Below are 26,236 nucleotides of genomic sequence, written 5' to 3' on the forward strand. Positions count from 1 at the left end.
AGTTGTTTAATTGTAAAAGCGACTCTATCCGTATGAAAATAAGATCGATTTAAATTTCGTCCATAGTCATGATATGTTGCAACCTAAATTAAATGACATGTCTAGCCGATGGACAAAATCCAAGAGAGGCAAGAGAGGCAGACATGATGATAGTCAAGTGTTGAAATATTATCTAGCCGAATTCAAGCTTTCGTCCTGGAGAATGACAAAATGTATTCTTAACAATACCTACAGATTATTTAAGTATGATAAAAAAAAACTAACGTGATAGAAAAAAATACTAATACCTACATGGTTCAAGCTCTACTTATACTAAGCATAATAAACTAATTTTATAAATCTCCCCTAAAGAAAACACGTCCATAAAATAAATACTTGGGTATAAAAACACCATACCTATAAGTATATAAAACAGTCTGCGTATGTAGGAGTAAAGTTCTGAAGAAGAAAGTAATAAAACGTGAGTGGAAAATGAACTTACCCTTATAAATAATATACTCAGCAGCAGCTCAAAGTATTCCGAGAGCACATTGTTAACTTGGCTCAGAAACGCTCGTTTTGTGATTAATAGCCGCGTCCATGAATACAAATACGGCAACAATAATTTGGTTAAAAACTAAAATGCAGCGTTTCGTGCATATTTACCGATTCTGATAAATGAAATGTTTTCCTATTTATGTTAACCGGACTACGGCAAAGCAAAATGAGGATTATGATTTAAATATGATTATCGAAAGGTTATACCAGAGGCTAACCTTTACCTACGTGTGACCTTCACAAGTGACGTTTTTGGTTGACGAAATGGCACTTTTGAGACTTTGGAAACGAAGATATCATTGATTATGTATGAGCTGTGGTCATCTATAAGTGGTTAAGTAGGTAGGTATCTGTCAATGTTCTGTATTTCTCTATGTTCTTTAAATGTAATTGTCTAGACTAGATATATTAAATTAGGTATCTGTTGGCGAATTAAATATAAAAACATTGTCGGCTATTTATGTAATGTGTTATAATAATGATGATTGTTTAAAACAATTTACCAATGAAACTTAGATTAAAAAATATTTCTGATAGAAAAAAGCAAAGTCAGTACTTATGTTTAGGACCATGTCAATAAAAAAGTGTTTTAATTTTCAGTGTACGAAATAACTAGACTTCACATTTGTATCTATTTTTTTTTAATGTGTAACAATAAGGTACTCAAAGTATTTTGTCTGTAATATCAATAGACACACCATATACATAGTAGTTCGTATAGTCAGAATAAATAGTAACAGTCTAACAGATATACGATATCATTATCCTGCCGCACCTACGCAGTCACTAAATAAAAAGTGTAACTTTATGAAAAATAATGGTTCTAAGAAGGGGTAAGGGAATAAATGTGATTTCTCTTATATTTTTTTAAAATGTTTCTTTTGCTTTTGAATCTTACTGAACGCTGACCTTACGTAAACAAAAATATAGGTAGTCAACTTTTTATCAGCCACAAATATGATTTAAATTGATGACAGCACTTTCCTTTTGGCTGAATGAGTGAGCAGGGTTTGTATTGGGGCTACAATCTCCATAGCGACCACCAATCTACTTTAAAAGAGAATAAGGTAGGTAGGGATTCGATGTATTTATACTATTTTCATGCCGCAGTTGGAACGGAAGGTGGCTTTTTATTCTGATTGCTTGCCAACCGAAGGGCGAGTATTTGTACAGCAGACATAAATATCAGATTAATTTCGCTTTTTGACTGTGCGGGTTCGGTGCAGTATGGAGTATTGTGTAGCCTGTTCCCTCACAACAAACATTGACACTAGAAAAAATGCAATTGATAGACGATTACGTAGATTATGATACTCGATGAACGGAATATTTACCCCGCGAAGCGCCCTACTGTCACACGTGTGCTGGTAACTAGTATAGGAGTTCCATGCTGTGGTAATACTGGGGCGCTCCACGGGTTAAAAAGCTACAAAATACTTAATATAATTTCTGAAGCTGCAGTGAGGTTAACCGCGACACCTTCAATTCAAATCTGACTGACGAGAATGCCTGTCCTTGACATCAAAATCAGCCAGGAACCAATGCATTAACGCAGCTGTTCGGGTCATTAAAAATAAAAGTCAGTGTATCGCAGACAAGCACACTCAAGCAATACTTAAACCATTTCAACACTTGACATTCCATCAAACCCAGCCGTCATAAGAGACGATATGCAACAATTTTTGATTTTTTCGGCTCATAATGTCTGAGCTGGCCAATGTCTTCAAGCCAAAGATCAACCTCAATTGCCGATCTCTATACCTATATAAAACACATTATGATGAGTAGCACGTTTAAAAATAACACTTTCACTTTCTGGTTGATTTTCCATTTAATTTAATAGTTAGAGATTTTAAGGTCAAACTTCATACCACTTCGTAACAACACTCGCCTGTTTGCGGTGAGCGATGACAGGAACCGCCGAGGTGTTAGCGGTCACATTTACATTTTGTGATGACTAGCGTTGGTGAGAAATCGAGAGTTACGAGTCTTTTGAAGAACTCCAATTAATTGTATGAAACTGCGCCTAAAAAAGTATTTCCAGTCGTGGGTCGTCTCCATTTTCGCATATTTTTTTCAGATAAGATTCCATCTCTTTCCTGACTTAGTGTTTCTATCAAGCATTTTGATTAATTGTGATGAATTTTAACCGACTACAAAAAGGAGGAGGTTCTCAATTCGTCTGAATATTTTATTATAATGTAAGGTCAATGTAGCTACCACTAATACCAATGTGGTATATAAACATAATTATACGCACATCTTGTATCTTAATTCGTAAGTTAATTCACTGTTAAGGTGAATAAACAAATTTTACTTCTCGGAAACTCTGCGCTAAAGAATGTTAGTGACGTCAGTAAAGTAGTAACAGGGCTTAGCCTGGGGATTAGTCCAAGTTTTACGGGCAAAAAGGGAAGTTACTCCTTTCAAACGATTAATTCTTATCGTGACAAATGGCCAATTTGAGTAATCGGTTAAATTAAACGATTAAGTTAAACATAAAAAAAACCTTCTATCTATTTTATAATAGCCCGCCTCGAACAAAACATACCTACTATACCTCCAACAAAACAAAATCTTTTAATAGCCTTATCACGCGTATTGCTACTCCTTTCCAACATATGGCAGAGTTATGTGGGGTTTTCTGCTTACATCGAACGTTGAATTCCTTGTTCAAAAGAAAATTATTATAAAAATGGCACGGGTCGCTCCGGACACGCCGGTGCAGCAGCTATTCATAGATCTCAAAATCTCTCTGTTTTCATTCTGAAGGTAGGCAAATACGTCCGGCCTAATCTCGAATCATTCACGGAGAATAAATGATAAACGGTTGGTTTCACGACACCAGCCGATACCAGTATGACATGGATGTGTACCGTCTAGTAAACGCGGTATTTACCTGCTACCGTTAAAGGGTATCCACTTTAGTATGCCTTTTATACTTAATAGTATAAGTAATTACAAATTAAATTCCACCTAAAAATTAATATAATATTGCATTACCGTTTCACGTGAAAGAAAAGCTTCTAATTAGTTACGTAGTAGCTCACGTACCAAAGGCAGAGGTTAAAATGGGTAAATGTTTTAAATGTACCATTATTTTAAATACGTTTCCATCAGCTTTCAACACAGATTTTGGTGACATGGATAATTTTATTGGACGAGGTTGATATTGACAACATGCCAAACGCATAAAGCAAGTGAGTTGTTTAAATTTTACATTTTTTTCGATTTTACCATTTTACAATGCGGTTTTTGACAAGCCAATAGCAAAAAGTGAAGGAAATGGTACGCTTTAAACATTTATTTGTATAAAACTTAGACTTTGAAACTTCTTGTAAGTATAAAACTAATCTCACATTTTTTCCTTTTGAATATTGTGTTTTCCGGATTACAATATTGAGACTCATTCTTTTTTTCTTCCTATGGCGGTTATTAGATCCACACACGAACGAATCGAAAATTCCAACTTTTCACGATATATCAGAACATCGTTACCAATATTTGACATGTAAAAATCTATTTTACTTGTATTGCTATAAATGTACAACGTTTGATATTTTTGCACTTAAACTATTTTTTTACATTTCAAACATTGTTAACGATGTTCTGATATTTCGTGACAAGAAAACGACCCTTGCAACTCTTAGTGCCCGACATCGGCTTCCAATCGCAAGTGCCCGGCCGTGTGAATCTAATAAGCCCTTATAGTCACTTCAGCGGTTCCGGCCCGTAGACAACATGCCAATCGCTAACGCTCCATAGCGAACGAAACGCAACTGTCACTATCGCACCAATATGAAAGAGTGATAGAGAGACACAAAGCGATTCGATGGTGATGCGATAGCGATTGTCACCTTAACTAGCTAGGGCGGCCGTTAACACAATGTCGAATCGACATTTACTAAAAACACAATTTTCGATACTGCTACTAATGGCGACATCTCAAACTGAACACCCTCAACAACCTCATTTATATATGTCAACTGATAATCATACGAAATAACCCCAAGCCAAGTGAAGTTCCATTATATTATGAATACTTATGAGTAAGAATAAGAACTTGAGTAGTAACTAAACTAAGTGTATTTTTATAACATAATGGCACAAAATACGGCACTAAACACAAATAAATAATGCGAATACCATCATTTGTCGAAGAGCAGCATAGCAATCAATAAAAAATGAAACAGTTTCGCTATCCCTTCCAAAATGTGACACTTATCAGCCGAATAATAAATAATGTCTGCCAGTAATATTTTACAATTCTTCTTAGAGAGCCGCTAAAACGTTCGCTACGCTACGCTCTTTTATTAAGAGACCCATTAAATGTACGGGTTCTGCCAGCGAACCATTCGGAATTTACGACGTGTACCGTCCTACGTCATTATCTACATATTTATTTTATTTGTGTCTACATGGCCTTTCCAGTTCTAGCTTTAAGACACGGTAGCATTTAAAGTTTAAACTAAAAAAGGGTTCACTCGAAAATAATGATGCACTTATATAACGTTATGACGTCTAAAATTTGTGTGCTTTTATCGTTCATAACTATAACAATAAATTGTCTATGTTTAAATGATTTAGGTAAATTTTATAAATTATATTTTTACCAAAATATTATATGTATTTATAGTATTTATACCGGCAAATACCTACCATAACACTGCCATGCTGTAACGTATGAAATGAAGAGGCTCGTTCTGAAAATCTAAAACTGTTATTTAAATAATTTTAAAATACATTGTTTAAATTGAATTGAAGTTATATTAATTATAAACAGGCAAATAGTTTGGTACTATTTCCCCTAATGTTACCCCGTAACCACAGGGTCTCAATTTTTTTTCACAGTTGTTAATCTTACGGCGTTTGGGGTGCGAGTTTAACTCTTACTTATAAAGGCAAGGTCATAACCACCGAATAGAAAAATAATAAAGTGAAAATATACCTATTCATAATAAACCTGCCTGTTTATTCTTCAATGAGACGTAACAGTTTAACGACTCGCGACACTGAAAGTTCTACTATGATACATATAATTTGTTACCTATCTATGAAACTGTACAAAGCATTTCAAGGACCGGATTCCAGTCCACTGAGAGCGAATAGAACCAGTTGTGCATGTCAGATACCTGATAGGCTTTCACAGCGAGTTCCTTTGTTAATTGTTAGACTTGGGCTCTTCAGTCTGCCTATATGCTAGCATATAACGTAGGTGCTATGCCAGTTGCGAGCATATGTAGGTGTGTGCTTATGCTAGTTAATTACCTTAGCCTTAGACAGTTAACGATGTCGTGCGTTCATGTAATGAGGGTATTGACTTACAAATATTGCTCATTTGTAAGATGTATTTTGTATATAAGTAGGTATAAATTCATTTCAATATTAATTTAGAAAAACTTCATCAAAGTTTTCCAGGGTAATCTCATGCCTAAACATACTAAAACACAAGTATGTAACCAAACCCGATATTTATTACGATCTTTTCTAGGCTTCATATAGGTACTTAAAAAAGATTAGGCCTTCAAATCATCAACTTGAACTAATTTCAAAGTTGATCTTAATTTAATTAAACCTATCAAATTACTAATAGGTAGGTACTTTAATCTATTTCAGTACAAATTTAATAATTAATAATGACTAATTAAATTGTCAAGGCGGTTTAATAATCTTCTTATAACACGCACGACAATTTATCCTAAAATCGATGAAATATATATCCTTTCAATTTGACTTAATAAACATCGTATAAAATTACACACATTTAGCAAGTTACTTATAAAAGAATGAGCAAAGCCAAACAAAGGCATACCTAAACCCTTTAGCGAGTAACTTGATGTATCAAATTTCAAAATTCTCGGTAACTTCATAAATTGTGACGCGCTTTATTCGGCGGGCGATGTGAAAACACGTCAACCGCATATAATTGATTTTCGGTCATTAGGTTTGAGTGCTAAAAGGAGCCGGGATAACCTCTTTGATTTAAAAAATGAAATAAAGGAACCCCGCTAAAGCTCGGAACCGGCTACCTTTTCCATAAAAATAAACCAGATTATATGAATATATTTTCGGTTAGTCGTCCCGTCGTCAACCCTAGGTATCATTAAAGATCACGGTGCTGTCAACATTCATGAATAGTCAAGGACAATGATAGATTGAGTATTGATCGGTGATGGGTAGAGATGCGCTAATAAGTAATAGTCGATTGATAATTTATTTTTAAGGAAGGTCCACATTTTAATGATACGAGAGAAATAACAAAGGTCCCTATGTTGTATCGAGAAAAATAATAAGATCTACTTAAAATCTGTAAGGAGGCTTAGCTCCGCCCGCCGCGAATGCTGAAGACGCTTCTTGTACGACCTTAGGTACACTCACCACACGAGTTTGTTATACCATTAAGGGTTCTTGGTAACTAAATTTGAAAATCTATAGCGTTAGTATTGAACAACCAATTTAGCTAGAACCCTAAATGGCGCAACAATCGAGGAGCGTGATTGTACCTACATCTATACAAATTAGCAATACGCAATGTTTGTTTTGTGTAGGTACGTTTTAATCTTACAAAATGCAGCTACAACTAACCTGACCGTTATCGCATTAGCACCGTAAGTCCCGGCTTTGTCCGTACATTACAACTACCTATGTAATGCCGTTGCACTATCCCTAAATTTACAGTACAAAACAAGAGCCTTAAAACGGAACCCGCCTACTGCCAATTTAGACTTAATTGAGCGGTAATAAGCTTTAAAGTCACGAATGATCTGTTTTGTGATATATTCTGTTTGAGACCTGAAGTGATGTGGTAGAGACCGACGCTTGTTTAATATTGGCCACAATCATAATGAGGTACCTGGGAGCATATCAATTTTGCGCTGATGGATGATGGATTTCGGTTTCATTAAAATATCTCATATTATTATTTGGTAATGTTTAATGGTAATAATGGTGTATTGCGGTGTTCACATGCGCTTATTGATTTGCGTTAAGTAATTAATGAGGTGAGGATTACGAGTGTAAAATTTCCATATCAAAGAGTTGCATGAACTCTTTGATGAATATGAGAGCACCCAAATGAACCTTTCCTGTTACATTGACAGCTATTGAAAGAATTTAGATGTTTTTATATCTGTCATACAGGCATAGGTAAGTTTAGCAAAATACTTAACCTTAAAATACTTAATAAAAAGGGGCTTTCTTCGCTATAGCGGATATTGTAAATCTCTATATTGAATTCCTTATAAACCTCAGCAGGGCCGGAATACTGATATCAATGTGTCGTTATTTGCCAATCTTTGAAGTTCCGTAATACAAGTACAAAGGCGGGCATCGGATGATACTCGTCAGCCGTCCGCTCCATGGAACTCCCTCGTTAGTCAAGGCTTTTGGTATAAAGGCAATATACAGGGTGGGCTATGAATAATATTTAGGTACTTAACTAAAACGGACAAAATATCTATATTTATTACTAACACTATCGATATTTTACTTTTATTTCTTTACAGGTAGAAGACAGTTATATTATTTATAATTTATCAATATTATAAATCTGACAAGCTTAGGACTACAAAAAATTATAATCATACTCTTATAAAGTGTAAATACGGTTCCATTGAATTAAAATAAAAAACGTTATTCAAATGAAGCAAATATAACAAAAAAGTGTTAAAATCTGATCCACAAGCAATTAGAGCCCCTGTCACTCGCCTCGCCGAGGCGTAGTCAAATTTAATTGTAAATCCGTTAAACCTCCACGAGCTAAAATTTTAATTGAATAACGGTGTAACATTGCGTTCGCTGCACTTAGGCCGACGTTGTAAAACTATCTGTTCAATTTAACTTAACTTGCTGCAACTGAAGCAACTTTATTGGTACTAACCTATCAACCAAAAGAGATGGGATGATGTTGATGAAATGTTACGGTCTGAGATAAAAATGCCACTTTGTGTCAAAGTGTAAAGCGCAACGACGCTGTCAGTAACTATAACAATCATCTCAAGCATAAATGCAACACAACAAACACTGTCATTTTTGTTTCAGCTTTATTGTGGACAACAACTAGTTGTTGATTGTTGTGTAAACTTGTTGTTGATCATTTTAATATCTACTCTCCATACCAGCATATATGTTACGTAACGAGACTTACGAGTATACACGTGAGTCGACCATTACGGCTATTAGTTAGGTTAACAAGAGAAGCATAACTTCGTACAATTTAAATTGCTGCACTAACTTCCTGCTTCCAATCCCGTCCAGTCTCGTGTCCTGCTTGACTTGAGAACCTGAATTTAATAAAGCATTTCTATAATATTTATTATACTTAATAAATTTTCACAAACTGAAAACCTATTTCATAAAGCAAGTGGAAATGAAAATCTTGATCTCCGAAATATCTTGATCGCTCATTTTATGGCTAATGATGACCAAAAAATTTTAACACGTATGTTTCCCCTAGTCCATAGCGGCTACATACTTTGCCATAATTTTTCGAATAAAACTTCCTCTCGACTGGTATTAGAATAAGTCAATATTGATGTTATTACGGCCCCGACACTATCATTAGCAATGACATGAAATTTCACGACGCTCCAGCGTTTGGTCCATTCAGGTCATGACATTCCTAAATCTCCCCACACACTTATCAGTATTTTCATCATTACCTTTCACGGGGAATTTTAAGTTATTATTTTCCTAACCGTTCTTAGTTATGTTGTAGTGTACGTTTTGAAGAACACAAAACCAAGACATTATTCAATCATCGATTCAAATATTTCTAACCTGTCGTAATTATACTATGTACTGTGGCAACTCTATGCCCGATGAGCCAGAAAAATGCAGAAAAAGAAATAGTTAATTAAAAAGAATATTTATATGTTTCAACCTTTTCGTGCGTGCGTGCGTCATGACTGTGTGAAAGATTGGTAGTTAAAAAATGTATCTAAATATATTTTTTTATTCTTACCACGAACCGGGAATCAAACTATTCTTAAAGTACAATCAGCATCATATAGTAGGTAGCATCCAAAGTACCTATTCAAATAGTTCGGTACGCCATACATACCTATTATATGGTGTACCGAACTATTTGAATACTTTGGATGCCACCTACTATACGACGCTGACTGTACCTACTGGATTCTTCTGTTATGTAAGAATGTATACGGATTTGGTTAAGAAAAAAGGTACCTGATATGTAGGGATTGCAATCCGGTCCGGCGGATCCGGTAATCCGGCCGGATCCGGCACATTTTTCAAGTTACTGGATCCGGCAAAGATCACAGGATCCGGTCTCGGATCCGGTAAAGTGAATCTAAAATAAAAAATAACAGCTTAAAACACTGCTAAAATTTAAAAGTTCTCGCCAATATTCGAATTTTCTGGCTCGCAAACAGCAACACAACAACTTGTTTGTTAGTTGACGCCAGTCTTCTAGCCGACGAAATATGTGTAGTCGTAGCATTGAGATTTCCGTGCACCGTAAGTACTCGATTGGTTTATATTCAATTTATTGTGTTGTTTCATTGTAATTTAATGTACATGTTCTTTCGTTTTATTTTGTACAAACCATTATAGCCCACTTTAAGACAGGTTTTTGGGGTATCCGAAATACTAATACTTGTACATAATTATATTAATTATTAAAACAGTGGTTAGGATTTTGCTGATTAAAACTAGTCGGGGTTTCTGCGGTTGACTTGACGTTTAGTAAAAACAATATCTGTGGAGGTTCGAAGTAAGGTATAAAAAAAGAGTCCGTCATAAAGCAAGTTCGAACGGGATAGTCTTATATGGAACATTCAACCATAAACACTAACTATTCATTCTCAATTAGTCATAAAACTTTTTAAGCTTTACAGGCCTGATTTAGTTAATATGTTTTATCCTTCTTACAAATACATAAGTCAAAATGAGAGATAAAGACCAAAACAAGAAGATCAAAACTATTCATAGCTAATTCAGCCCAGTAACGCGTTTATAAATAATGCCATAAACCAGAGAGTTTACTAATAGGATAGATGCATACTTACAACATGTTATTATATAAGGCCATATACAGAATATACAAAATAGGGATGTTGACCATATTTTAAAAAATATATTGAACTCCATGCACGAAATAAAACGCAAAAGGGAATATTACGCAAAAGTCGGCGTAGGGTCCACTAGCAAATTCAGAGGGTCTACTTCGAAATGCGAAAATCGAAATTTCGTTATCAGTCTCTAACGCTCGAATACGCAAGAGTGATAAAGAGGCAGAAAACGAAATTACGCGGTAAGCCCTCAGTAGGTGCTAGAGGCGCCCCCTACGCAGAGTATTGCGTAATATTATTCTATTTCCCTGAATAGGGAATATTACTCGAAACTCTGCGTAGGGGGCGCCACTACCACAATCCATCACAATCTGGGGGTCTACCGCGAAACACGAAATTTCGTTATCTAACCTCTTCATCACTTTTCATCATCATCATCCTCACTTTTGCATATTCGAACGATAAAGAGGCAGATAACTAAATTTAGATTTTCGCGTTTCCCGGTAAAAATATAATTAAATTGTTGTAAACAACATAAAATAAAAGGTTTTTTATTTTTATTTCATGTATGGAAACTTTTAGAAAGGGACAGAGATTTTCTTTGTGCATCGTATTCTGCATGTTTTCCTTTTTTCTTAAGAGTCAAGTGAAAATAAACTTTAGAGCAATGATAATAGAGTAGGTATACTTCACTTATTGATTTAAATGCCAGTAATGACTCTTGTTAGTATAAAACCTTCTTCTAAAGTACTTTAAATGACGGAATGAGGGATTAGAGTGATGCGCTCCACTCACTATCAGTATAATGTCATTATTTTGACATTTCTTCAAAAATATTTAAAATGTTTAATAACTTCATTATCGTCCATCATTCTTTCTGTCATTTCTGATTCCATCATTCTAATAAATTCACTGTCAGTATAATGTCATTTCTAGTATCATTACTTTGACATAACTCCAATACTGACGGAAATTATTAAAATAAACTTCATTACTTGCCGTCATTCCTTCATGCTACACTATCACTAAAAACGTCATTCCGTCAAAGTAATGTCAGTATCCATGATAGTGTCGGGGCCGTATATAATTATGCAATCATTACATTTTCACAGATAAAAAAAAACTCCACAGATAAGAAATATGTTCTAACAAAAAAGTTTATCTTTATGCTGGTCATAATCTGCAGTTTTAGAACGCATCATAAAGAGTTTATGATATATGTGTAGATAAAAATGTTTCTAATATACAGTGAGTAAATCTAATACGGGCGAATCTCTTAACGGTGGTTAGTATAGGACAAAGTAAAGGTAATTAGATAACATTTACTTAAAGTTGCAACAATAATTTTGTCCATACAAAATAATTCAGCCCGCAATGTAATGCAAACGCACTCAAGTTAAACGCTCGTTGACAGTTACTTTCAAAAACTCCTATTGCGTATGTAATGTCATTAACTGTCATGAGTGGGTAAATAATAAATAAGTATGATGTTTTTTATCGGACGAAATTACTACCTAGTTTAAAATCAAATTACATCAAAAAATCTTATTAATGCAATCATTTATTTTAATAACGACCCATTGAAATTACAACTGAAATGTACTGAAGTTGCTGAAATACTTACCTAAAGAAAACCAACTAAAAAAGAAAACTAAAAAACACAATTTACAACAATACAAATTCTGAGAAACCTGAGTTTAGTTTTGCCCCCTCTACCCTTCCAGTTACGGGCAATCCTTCGCGAGCTCGCTGTATCGCGTTTACAATTACTCGAGCGTTTCTTGGTACAACCCGATGAGGGAATCGCTCTCTGTACACAGCTCGCTCGATGACCATTTTGTAGTGTTTCACCGTAAATTAAAATCATGTCCATTAATTCAGGAGCAGTAAAAGTTGTTAAACGAGGCATTTTTATAACATACGATTACTTTTGAATCGAACGACTGACATTGTCAAATCAGAGTTGAAATAAAATAAGAAACTTGCAATTCCACCAAAGAGTTTGCCACGTTTTCACACAATGTACCAACCAAGTTTTGTGGTGTTTAGACGGTATGCTTATTTTCCGCCAAAAAATCAGGCAAATTAAATACGAAATGAATACACAATAATCACTTATGAGATACTGATATTAGATGAATTTTCAAAAAGGGTGTGCTATTAAAGGTGCTTAATTGTCTATTGCTCAGATTAGAAATAATCACGTCAAGTGCTGTCATCGTGACTGATTAAAATGAAGTCAGTTTCTTGTTGATAAACATGATAAATAAATAAGATTTAATATCTTTTAACACGCCTAGTAGTACTTTTATCTACCAAAATAACTACAAAACATTAAACGCAGTGTAATGCTAACATGTATTGTGAACGTTCCTCCAGATAGGTAAGTTTGTAAATGCTATTGTTTTATTGCTAATGAACATTTGACATTTCGGTACCGCAACCATGTTTACAGTACATTGCTGTTGAGAAATTTTAAAAAAATTAATTATGGGGTCGTAATGAACTGCAACTCAAAAAAACCTTTTACTTCATGATTACACTAATGAATACTATGTCCGATTTAATTTATCGCCCGTATTAGATTTACTCACTGTATATACGGTTTGTGGAAATATATATTGTATACTCAAGCAATATTCAGTACAGTCAGCAGCAGAAGTTGCTAGGCGGGCGAGGTGTTCAAAATGATCTTGATGCGACTTTATTGTTATAAGAATAAGAGCGCGTCTAGCTAATTTTGAACACCTCGCCCGCTTAGCAACTTCTGCTGCTGACTGTACCTATTATGCAATAATTACATTTTCACAGGTTACTTTATGCCCGTCATAATTTGCAGTTTTAGTACGAATCATAAAGAGTTTATGATTTATGTGTAGATAAAAATGTTTTTAATATATTATCCAGTTTGTGGAATTATATGTAGGTACATTGTACATATTCAAGCAATGTTCAGTCAAGGTCTAGAGTCTAGAAGGTCGACAGACACTGCAATTAAGATTGGTTTACAAACATTATGAATAAAACATAATTAATTTGTTTTATTTCCACTTTATATTGTTTTTCAAAAAGTAATGAGTCGCTTGCTTCTTTAGAAACTTGAACACAACAAAACTTCTGTGTTTATTCAAAAAGTTAAGGAAAACCTCCGGTACCATCTATAATCTTTTATTGAATAACAATACATGCCTACCATGCTTCAACGAATCTCACACAAAGAACAATAAGTGTCGGGGAAAAATTGTTGCCATAATTCATAACATAGGTACCGAAAGTTTTTTTGAAAATAATGTAGATTATATTATTTTACTACTTTTAATAATGAAGTGCTCTCACTGCACCCTTATATTATGTGTACATAATATCATTTATTTTATTGTTTATTAATCGACCACGTATAAATAATTATTTTCCAAATTCCTAAAACCCAGTAATTACATTCTATCAAGAACGACTCCAAAACTATTAACTGCTCAAAAACAGAAAAAATAATTGTAACGACTCAATGGCCTATATTTTTGGTCTTTTATTAAAAATAAACGTGGTGGCTCCGGCACACATCCGGCCTCGGTGACAAATGGAACCACTGTTGCATCTAATGGGCAACATATTTGTAATATATTGGCTACGCAGTTTTCGTCAGTTTATTCCAGCCTGAAGATATACTTAATTGAGACAAATCCAGGGCAATTTGGATCTGTATTTATTATTAACTTTGAACATCCACAAAGGATCTGGACTGGATTGCTTAGTTACGCCATGGCTGATTATTTATAATAACTTCGGACATAGTGGAAACTTTAATATTGTTTTACTTTTGAATCACGTATTTCCCTTTATTTAGATCACTAAAAGTTTCCTTTGAATGGTTCTTCGTATATAAAAAATATACTCTATGTTGGTGTCCGCTTCGGTTGGTTGCTCCGGACTAATGAAAGTCAGCCGGAAATCGGCGCACGCAATAGTCTCCTGGGGGCCGATTTTTGAATTTCGACCACTCGATTTCGTGTATTTCGTTAAATAATATCTCCAATACAAGGCACTTCAATACTACTAATAGAATTGAAATCGAGTGATTAATACCACTAGATTCCAAATTTCGATCGCTCGTATTTCAAAAATTAGCATTTCGGCGTTTTCACCGACTTTCGAGTGACGAAATCGAGCGATCGAAATTCAAAAATCGACCCCCTGCACCGTTATTCTTTCGTGTGAACCGCACTGATAATATAATTGGAAAGTTTTGGGTTAGACGAAAAAGCTAGAGAGAACTAGAGCGCTGCGGGGAATTGCTGTTTTATTTTTATTTTTTAACAACCGATGTCACCCCTAGTTCAACTGATGGCACTACCTGTTTTAACAATCTTGTTTCAAAGTGACATCCGTACTATCCGTAGGTACAGTTCCCTACAAAGCTATGTTTATACTTTTGCACTTTACTTGTGTGTCACAAGGCAAATAATGTCACCAAAATATCGTGTCGTGGATCGTGAACCATGCCATACATCAAAATTTGTAAGTAATTTAAATACTTAGCTACGCTACAAAACTAACTATGTATGGCTTCGAGCAACACGGAAGGGAGGCGGCATTCGCACTATTTCCCCTCTGCCGAGGTACAAGATTAGCGCGTCAATCTAATCTAGCGCGGGTAATAAAACTAGTTGCACTTGGATTTTTCACTAGACCGAGTCCAGACGCGCGCGTGAACACTGCTGCACAAAAATGCCTGTTTGCTCGGTTTTTTGTTATAAAAAGAGGTCGGGGACATCAAATTTACAAAAAGAAAGTGTTACATTTCACATGTAATATTTTTTTTTACATATCATACGTTAAATTACATTTAAATACAATTAATATATTTTAGTCTCAAGTAATTGTTGGATTTATCGATTTTGCTCGCTCAGTACAAATTGCGGATCGGTCGAGCGACAAATCCGACTTCACATCTCTCAGAATACAATGACATACTTCAACGAAAATGTGTTAGTGTGCGTGTTGTGACACTAGTCACTCGTCCGTACACAAAAAGAGATCGAGGTTTGCAAGATTTGTCTTTAACGTGTGTCATTTTCTATGTATTTGTGTCGTCATTACAGATTGGATTTTGTATGTAAGTGTGTGAGAAATGCGACTGTGTGCACCTTTCCCCCCGCGAAAAATGGCAGAAAGATTTGTACGGCGAGATATCGCTTGGGCCCCTCCCTTCCGACGTGTCGGAAGCCGGTGTTGCTCGAAGATGTATGGACTTAAATACTCAACATATACATATAAAGTTTTTGATTAGACATGCACTCAGAAGGGCCACGAAACTATAAAGGTTCAGCTTGTGTCATTTTAAGAACCCTAAAGACTAGTAGCCCTCACATTGGGCTTACATCACAGTAGGTTACATTTGTCTCTGACCTCATTGCTTCCACGGTAGGTGTTCGCTCAGTAACTCCAGCTAAGTGACGTAAATTGACTATGTATTGAGAAACGTTTCTGCGGGCTGTTCTCCTTGATTGGACGGCCCGGGAGAGGCTCGACAGATACATATACCTGATATAGTCGCAAGTAAGTCGTCAACGTATGTGTAAGTCAGGTAAATACACGAAGTAATATAAACCTACCTATATTGCTAGTGCCTTTAATACATATTCGGCTCGATTCGGGAAATGAATTAGATCACTACTACACCTCAACAAGTTACGATATGGATAATTTAAAGATATTTGTAAGATAGAAATGTCAAATTTGACGTTTCCGCGATTCTGGAGGTCCTCTTGAACGATTTCGACAAGTTATGACTTAGATATCCAAGTCACATCTAGTCGATATCTAATGTAAATTGTTAGAATTACTCTTTTATTTATATTAAGATTTATCATTAATTTGGTAACGTATTGATGTTCGTAATAATTTAATTAGTATTTGAATTGTTTCGACATTCCAGTCTCCGCCAACGCATACGTCACAGTGGCGCCATAGTTTGAGGCACCGTCCGCTGACACCGGCCGGCGGGAATTTAGAGTTTTAGAGAGAGACAGTAGACGTTGGCAGAGACAGACGCCACGCTTGTTGTTACCAAATTATAACTGAAATGTTATGAGCTGATAGCATTAATAGTCTTAAAGTAATTGTTAGTTATTACAGTAAATAAAAGATATTAAAGTTCCTGAGTCTTTTCCTTCTTGAAGCTCGCCGTCTTTTACAATTCAGAAGAAAGGGATGTAAAGGAGTTGTAAGTATCCACTCCTTGAGTCGAACCTGGTTTGAACAAATAGTAAAACGAAATGGAGCATGAGCAGAAAAGGTCGCGTGTACTGACGACGCCACCTTCTGGTGAGCACCAGTCACGCAGCAGGACCAGGCATGCAGAAAGACGAGGAGGTGGTCGTTCGCGTAGTCAAAGCAACCGTCGGACACGCGAGCGAGCCAGTAACTACCGTTCGCGCAGTCAACGTGGCGGCACGCGACGGCAGCGCAGCCGGAGCAGTCAGCGGACACGGGAGCGTACCAGCAGACGCCGGTCCCGCAGCGATGGCTGCGACAGGCGTCGCACACGCAGCCGTAGCAGTCACCGGGGACGCGGTCGTCCAAACAGGTCTCGTTCGCGCGGCCAGCGGCAGCATAGCGAGAGACGATGGGCTCACAGCAGGGCTGCGGCCGTGTCATCCTCGCTACAAGGGGGCCGACGCGAGAGCGGACCCGTACGCGAGTCTCCGAGTACTCTGCCTGTTCCCAGTAATAATGTTACACTTTTACAACTAGTAGAGGCATTGCGTACCATTGGTGATAAGGGTTCTAATGAAAAATTGTCGAATCAAAATACAATACCAGAATTTGATCCATCTTGTAAGGAACAAACAATTGCGATGTGGATACACAAAGTGAACGAATGCGCAGTTATATATAACTGGAACGATCGTCAAACCGTTCACTTTGCGTTACCAAAACTTAAAGGTTTAGCTCAAAAGTGGTACGCTGGCCTCTCGACTGTTATGTTTTCCTGGCCAGAATGGCAGGATAAATTAAAACTAGCATTTCCTAGCGATGATAATCATGGACAGTTACTTACGACAATGCTTGCAAAGCGTGCTAGGTTTAATGATTCGTTAGAGGAATATTTTTATGACAAGATAATGTTGCTAAACCGTTGCGGTATTACTGGTAAAAAAGCCGTTGATTGTTTAGTGTTTGGCATAGATGATCGTAGTGTCCGCTTAGGGGCTGAGGCGGCTCGTTTTGGTAGTCCAGATCAGTTGTTACCTTTCTTAAAGAGCGCCAAGAATAGTTCGTATGGCGATCAAAAGTCTAAAGCTAGGACCGAGGGTAAATCAGATTTAGGTAATAATAATAAGAGCATACCCAATAGTAGTGATAAATCGATAAAGTGCTTCAATTGCTTAGAAGACGGCCATTATAAATCCCAGTGTCCTAAACCTGTACTAAAATGTGGCAAATGCATGCGTCATGGTCACTCCACCGAAAATTGTCGGACAAATAACTATAAGCACTTTGACAGTACTATCAAAATATCATAGCCGAGTATGTGTAAAACTGACTTATACAAAACTAGCTAAGTACCTACCTAATACATTTAAGCGAATAATAATAATTAATATATAATGATGTTGGTTAATAAAAATAGCTTGCGAGCGTTTTTTTTTCGAGTTCGGGAGCGAGGAAACATCGAGCAATATAATTAATTCTAAGTATTCTAACTTATCAAACTCGTAAGCAGCAGCAATTAAACCATAAGCAGTAAATTATACCTTCAAATCTAGAAAGATGTTCTTTCTGATTAGTAGTAAATAATTAAACGATATAGTTGTATAAATTAGTAATATAAAAACTTATTTACTTAAGCTGCAAATAGTTAGTACCTCAATACACAACTTTAGGAGCATTTTAGTTAAGTAATATTTTGATTTATGTTTTTTAAAAGTAGTCCACTACTGTATCCGGCCTTTACCACTGGAGGGCTTCGTCACTTTTTGTTTGATATTTGACATCTATTTCAGTACCAAAATAAATAAATAAATGAAGATAAGTACAATAAAACACCTTTACCACACCCGGGGCGTAGTTAAATGCATGCACTTATTTAGCCACTTCCATACTCTTTTCTTTACATTCGCGCAATCTGTTCATTTACTTACTAGCGGGGCACGATTATATTTAATATTTTGCTCACTAATTTAATTTTGTAGTTGATTGTTGTGAATATTCTTATTTTATGTGAATAATTGTTATTTTTTGAGTAATAATGACCTTTAAACCGGAAAAGACTGATCGTAATAATAGGCGTGGTATACAAACTTTGGCGATTCCGAGAAATGCCACGAGAAATTTGGGCAATAAAGGCCAGAGCGCGTGTCTACGTACGCACATCGGATGTACACAGGCCTTAACGCGCCCTTGACGTTCCTTCTCTACGTATGATTCATCGACTTCTATATATTAATTACTTCTTACGGGCAGTACGAAGTGGGCCAGTTCATTGGTGCACATATTTGCTAGGAATTATTTGTATGGGCCGGTCTTTACTTTTAATATGGTCATCAAATCTTTGGTATGATCTCGGTGTAAAGCACAGCTAGCAAATTTTATTTACAATTACAAACAAAGACAGTGCCTTGTTTTGCTAGTAAAATAACGTCAGTTTATATGCAAGATGTTGCAATATCTAAGTATTTATAATAGTATTATTATAGGATCGGTTCTAAAATTATTATAAAAGCGGTACTGACACTTAAACACAAAGTGGAAGTGCAGATTATCTTGGGTTTGAATAATTAAACTTAGAGATGTATACTAGCTGTTTGTGAAGGGTACAGGGGTACAGGATTTATATCAACATCGCAATAATACAATACAAGGCAGTTTGTAGGTTTCTGTATCGTAGTTTCTTTTGACGTTTTGTGAGGAACTTTACAGTCATCGCAAAGACACTTAATATTATAATTCAGTCATTGCATGTTTTCAACTCTCTGGGGAACTCTAACAGTTATGTTATGTTATAACGTATGATATATAGTACTGTACAAAGCCCGGATTTGGAGATTTAAAGTATTATTAACCTTTTCGACGCCGTGTCAAACTCCAAAGCTGTCACGCTGACGCCACGTCATCTAAGTGTCAAAACTAATATTAAACGTTATACATACGCACGTATAGGTCTATGTTGCTCTGTGACAGGTGACCGATTAATCGGTCTTTGGCGTTGAACCCACTGTGCAGATATATTGGTGTCAAAGAGGTTAATATGGTTACAGAATCGAGAATCAGTGAATGTCGTACATATGTATAAGACAGGTATAGGAAATAAGCGACTTGTGCCGCATTTGAAAAATTTATGTAGTCAGTAGGGGCAGGCTCAAGGTAGCCGAGACTTGGACTGCGCCACGATTGAGGTGGTTTCAAGGTAGTAGCGACTTGTACCACTAATTTCGAGGTTAAATAAGCTTGTTGCGGTTTCAAGGTAGAAGCGACTTGTACCGCATTTGATAGTTTTATATAGAGTCAGTAGGGGCAGGCTCAAGGTAGACGAGACTTGGACTGCGCCATGATTGAGGTGGTTTCAAGGTAGTAGCGACTTGTACCACTAATTTCGAGGTTAAATAAGCTTGTTGCGGTTTCAAGGTAGAAGCGACTTGTACCGCATTTGATAGTTTTATATAGAGTCAGTAGGGGCAGGCTCAAGGTAGACGAGACTTGGACTGCGCCACGATTGAGGTGGTTTCAAGGTAGTAGCGACTTGTACCACTAATTTCGTGGTTAGATAAATTAATTGCGGTTTCATAATTAAGGTTATATAATGATATTTCATTTAGATATGAGTATAACATCAAAATGTAAAAGATTGTAGCTATGTAACTTTATATGTTGTGGCGGCCTGTTAGGAATGATTTTGTGATATCGATCAATGGTTCAATTTACTTCTCTTGTACACGGGACGTGTACATGTTGCGGATGGCCGAATTGTTAGAATTACTCTTTTATTTATATTAAGATTTATCATTAATTTGGTAACGTATTGATGTTCGTAATAATTTAATTAGTATTTGAATTGTTTCGACATTCCAGTCTCCGCCAACGCATACGTCACAGTGGCGCCATAGTTTGAGGCACCGTCCGCTGACACCGGCCGGCGGGAATTTAGAGTTTTAGAGAGAGACAGTAGACGTTGGCAGAGACAGACGCCACGCTTGTTGTTACCAAATTATAACTGAAATGTTATGAGCTGATAGCATTAATAGTCTTAAAGTAATTGTTAGTTATTACAGTAAATAAAAGATATTAAAGTTCCTGAGTCTTTTCCTTCTTGAAGCTCGCCGTCTTTTACAAAATCTAGTTGATCTCTATATCGTCTCTAGATCTTGTGATTGTCTCGTTTCCCGAATACGCGTGATTGTCTATGAACTATATCTAGTTCATAGACCAGATAGGTTCTAGTATTGGATAGTATATCTACTATCCAATACACGTAAGCACTTAACTATTAACGACAATTATTCAAATACTTCACCCACATGAAATAAACTATACGCTGTTTCGTTATACTTCAACCGAAGCTAAAGTTCTTAGGTGAAAGAAAAAAACATAATCTATCACCTGAAGATCTATTATTTTACAATTATATTACAATAATAATAAGGATAGAACCTTCTTTTAAATATAAAATATACTTGTGGAATATACCTGAAGTAATTTTATAAATAATTGATGATGATGTCATGTTTATAAATATCGATTAACGATATAAAAACTGTTTAGATAAATCATTTATGTATACTGTACAGTCGACGTCAAAAATATGTTTACACTTTTGCACCTTACTCCTTTGTAACAGGGCAAATAATGTAAACATATCTTTGACGTTGACTGTACGTGTTTATTAGTAATTCTAAGCATCAACACAAATACATAATAAATATTTATTAAACATCACGTTTACCTAATTTGTTTAGGAAAATTAATTACTTTAATTAGCGTCTCGATTATAAGTTGGTTTGACTCAAAAACCGGATGTAGAATTTCTCATTTTATAACAAGCTAAATACGGGAAAAGTTCGCGAAAGCTGTTTTTTATGTTATTTACCCGCCGTTAATAGTCCATGGGCCAGCTGGTCAAATTTTTGAAAATGGTATAAATTGGGGGTACCAAGTTTCCTTTTCACAGTAGTTAGATAGGCTTATTATGATGTTAAAAAACCATGATTGCCATCTCAAAATGGTAGCTAACAAAAATGGCCGCCAATCCAAGATGGCGGATATTGAGTTTAAAAAATCAACCGTAACTCGAGAAGTATTCGTCCGATTTCATTGCAATTTTTTTTAAACAAAAGCTCTAAATGTGAGCTTAAAATCATGTTCCTATATTATATCGATAAAGTCAACCGTTAATTAGTAATTAAAGAAATATTGTAAATTTTCTTATTTTTTTGTGAAACTTTTTTTTTAAATTGAGTTTTTACAAAATATCTTGTACATTACAAAAAAGTTTTAAATGAGGCAAAATAGTGTATTAAATTAACTTTAATTTGACGCACAATTTGTATGGGACTGATGACTGAAACACATGGAAACATGAATTTAATTTTACTTCTGTTTAAATTCACCGTTGACTAAATAACTGCGTACAGAACAACAAGCGTCAGATGAAGTTGTAGAGTACAAAAATGATATTTTTAGTATAATTTAATAATTTATAATAATAGTAGCAGGGCTCGGAAACCGTTTTATTTTTCAAACCGGTTTCGTTCATAAACCCGGGAACGAAAAGGATTTCGTTTCGGTTACCAGTTAAAAAACTGTTCTATTGAGATACCGTTGATATGCGTTCGCCTTTCGTTTTTGTGGAACTAAATTAACCGATTAAATTGAAAATGTCGAAGTAAGATAGGTAGAAAATCTCTTTCACAACATGACAACGAGGTTAACTGAGAGTCTCCGAAAGCCGACAGTAACCGTAACCGGTGTTATATCGTTCCCCGCGAACCATAAAATTCCGTTCCCCTTCTTACCAGTCAGAAGTAATTTTGTAGTTTGCGTTCCATGATGAATGATATAATGAGGTTTTAAAACGATATTAACAGGTATTTTAATACCGCCTACGGAACCTGAATAGTAGTATGATAGTAATATTGGTTTTGATTTGTTCCAAGTAAAAACTGGTATTCGGTATAAATAGAAATGTCTTCAGTGAAAATGTGTTCGGCTATAAATAAAGTGAACTAGATATGTGTAAAATATGTGTAAAATATGTGGCGAGATAGGCCCTAAATGACGGACAATCTTGGGCATTGTTATTTAATGCAGCATTAATAAGGAGTTTTGAGGATATTACTAACCGACGTGATATACCGGATGAATTGTTAGGTATACACTGTGAAATATCACTGCCAATATAGAGTCCATTTCACCAATATCACGTCTTTAATAAAATTACAGACAAAAAGACTCCCTACGCTCGTGGTTCGAAAAATGGAATCTTGAGCGTAGCGAGGTTTTCACCACACCAACACGAGGAAAATACTAACTGTAAAATATCAAACAAAATCAAAGCGATTCGATTCAAAATGAATGTTATAAAATCTTTATCATTCAAAATCATCATTTAAAAGTCAATTTTACCAGCAAACATAAGAAAACAACTCAAAATTTGCATTTGATTATTTTGTCTCACATGTGAATAAAATGCAACTATCTTATCAGCTTTGGAACAATCAAGAGAGTCTTTATCAGCTAGTGTGGTGATGATATTGTAACTGAAGAAGCATGTTATCATAAACCCAAGAGTCTTCTTCTTCCTCGCGTTATCCCGGCATTTTGCCACGGCTCATAGGGGCCTGGGGTCCGCTTGACAACTAATAAACCCAAGAGTAAAATCTCAAAATTCTGTATTTACTTGCGAAACGTATTTCTTACTTAATAGAGGATGTCGTTAGCGTAACAGATTCTTCAAAGATATTTTCTTAAATATAACTTAAGTAAAGAGTTTTCATCCGGTACCTACCTATATCACGTCGTTTAGTAATAGACTCTAGTGGACTCTAGACTGGTATACAATGGTGTCCAAGCTCTGAACCAGTTTGGAAGGCAAAACAGAGTGCAACTGGTATGGATGCCAGGGCACGAGGGATTCGTAGGCAATGAAAATGCAGATGAACTTGCCAGAGCTGGATCTGTAAGTAACCTTATAGGTCCGGAACGATTTGTGGGGCTCTCACAGGGAACCATCATAACGCTAAAGACCATCTAAGATCAAACATCGGGAAGAATGGGACAGTCTGACGGGTCTAAAGCACGCAAAGCTCTTTATGCAAGGAGTAGACTCCGGTTGGAGCAAAAAGCTTTGGAAGCTTAGCAAAAGACAACTCCAAATCATAACAAGGGTGTTTACAGGCCATTACGGGGTCAAAGGAATTCTGGCCAAGATGGGACACTCTGACAACACCGATTGGCGTATGTGTGGCGAAGAGAGACAGTAAAACACCTAATTTGTGAATGTTACGCCCTCGCCAGACAAAGAATGAAGGACTTTGGAGCAGGATATCTTGAACCAAAGGACTTTAAAACGCTAACCAGGAGCTCCATCATCCGGCACATGGATATGGTGGGAAAAGCTCTTGAATAGTTGACGGATCTTTTCTAGGGGGTAACTACGCAAAAGATCCCTATGGATCGAAGTGTATCCAAACAAGGGCCCCCGAAAACAATAAGATAAGAATAGACTCAAAATTCCTTATTAATGCTGCATTAAAATTGAATAATGCCTACTGTCCACCTTTTTGGGGGTGTACTTTACAAAATCGTCCTATTTCGCTACATATTATACAAATATCTAGTTAACTTAATAATAGCCGAAAAGATTTTCACTGAATAACTAGTTTTTAGCTAATTAATGTTACTAACGGTTAAACGCAATTAAATTTTTATTTTTTACCTTTTTCCGACGTTTCAATGAATAATGAAATTTAATCGCGTTAGATCTGTTAGTAACATTAATTATGTGTACAAAACGCAAGATTTTAACATAGTTTACTTGTAACAAATAAAACTAATAATACTATCATTCTAATATTATTATAATCAATTGCTAAAGTTATTAAAATATACTAAAAACATGATTTCTGTACAATACAACATCTATCCGAAGCTTTTTGTTTTGTACGTAGTGATTTAGTCGACGGTGAATTTCAACGGAAGTAAAACCAAATTCATTTTTCCATGAGTTTTCAGTCATCAGTCCCATACAAATTGTACGTCAAATTAAAGTTAATTTAATAAACTATTTTGCCTCATTTAAAACTTTTTTGTAATGTACGAGATGTTTTGTAAAAACTTAATTTAAAAAAAAGTATCACAAAAAAATGAGTTTTTTTTCAATATTTCTTTAATTACTACTTAATGGTTGACTTTATCGATATAATATATATACATAATTTTAAGCTCACTTATAGAGCTTTGATAAAAAAAAACAGCAACGAAATCGGACGTATATTTCTCGAATTATGGTTGATTTCTTAAAACTCAATATCCGCCATCTTGGATTGGCGGCCATTTTTGTTAGCTACCATTTTGAGATGGCAATCATGGTTTTTTAACATCATAATAAGCCTTTCTAACTGCTGTGTAAAGGAAACTTAGTACCCCCAAATTATACCGAAATCTTGCCTGGCCCATGGACTATAACTGGAAGTTCGGAAGAGGGTTGTTTATAAAACGGGAATAAGATAGTTACCCAGCGTAAAAGCACCCAACTATAGCCCTTTAGTATATTTTCAAACATGGTTTACCAATTACCATGGTTTAGAACTATACCAAGAAAGAGGTATATTATTTTTACCTACAATACATAATGCGGAAGTAACTTTGTCTTCCGCAAGTTTGTCTGTCTGTCGGATACCTTTTCTCTTTGATTGGGGTGAAATTTGGTATGAAATAGTTTGAGTTTTGGGAAACAGTGGCGTAGCTAAGCGTGGGCGAACGGGGCCTTCGCCCACGGCCTCGCAGTTAGGTGGGCCTCGCAAAGCCAAGTTTGCCTTGGAAAAACACATAGAAAAGGGCCTCGTAGATGTGGTTTTCGCCCACGGCGAGATTGGATCACGCTACACCACTATTGAGGGTAGGACACAGGATAGTTTTTGTCTCGGAAATTATAACTATCTAAAGGGGGTGAAAGGAGGGGTAGAGTTTGCTATATAAGTGATATAGAAATAATATTTCTACGCGTACGAATTCGTGGGCAGAAGCTAGTTAAACATAATTGATCTGTACGTATCATTACACAATTTGTCCAATCAATAAGTTAATAAACATAATGCCGTGTCATTAAATTAGTCTAATGAAGTTAACAATTACCCGGACATCAATACTTGTTGGTACTTTTAACGAGCCGTGCTTAAAATATTTTACGACTTCCTGCAAGTCATTACGGTACAAAATCTTATCGACTTCATCATACTTAATAGGTAGATACTTATCTTTTGTTATGTTATGTAATTACAGTGAACAAGTTTCGAAAAATATGAAAAAGCTTTGCATGCAATGCGAAGGTATAAAAAAGAACATATATATCATGACTCGCGTATGATTAATTATCCCAAACAAGCGCATAACTCCACAGAGTTGCAAGCGTCCATAGGCTGCTACTTGTTTGCCACCACTTCGGTACAAAT

Source organism: Cydia fagiglandana, chromosome Z, assembly GCF_963556715.1.
Source record: "Cydia fagiglandana chromosome Z, ilCydFagi1.1, whole genome shotgun sequence".
Taxonomy (NCBI): Eukaryota; Metazoa; Arthropoda; class Insecta; order Lepidoptera; family Tortricidae; genus Cydia; species Cydia fagiglandana.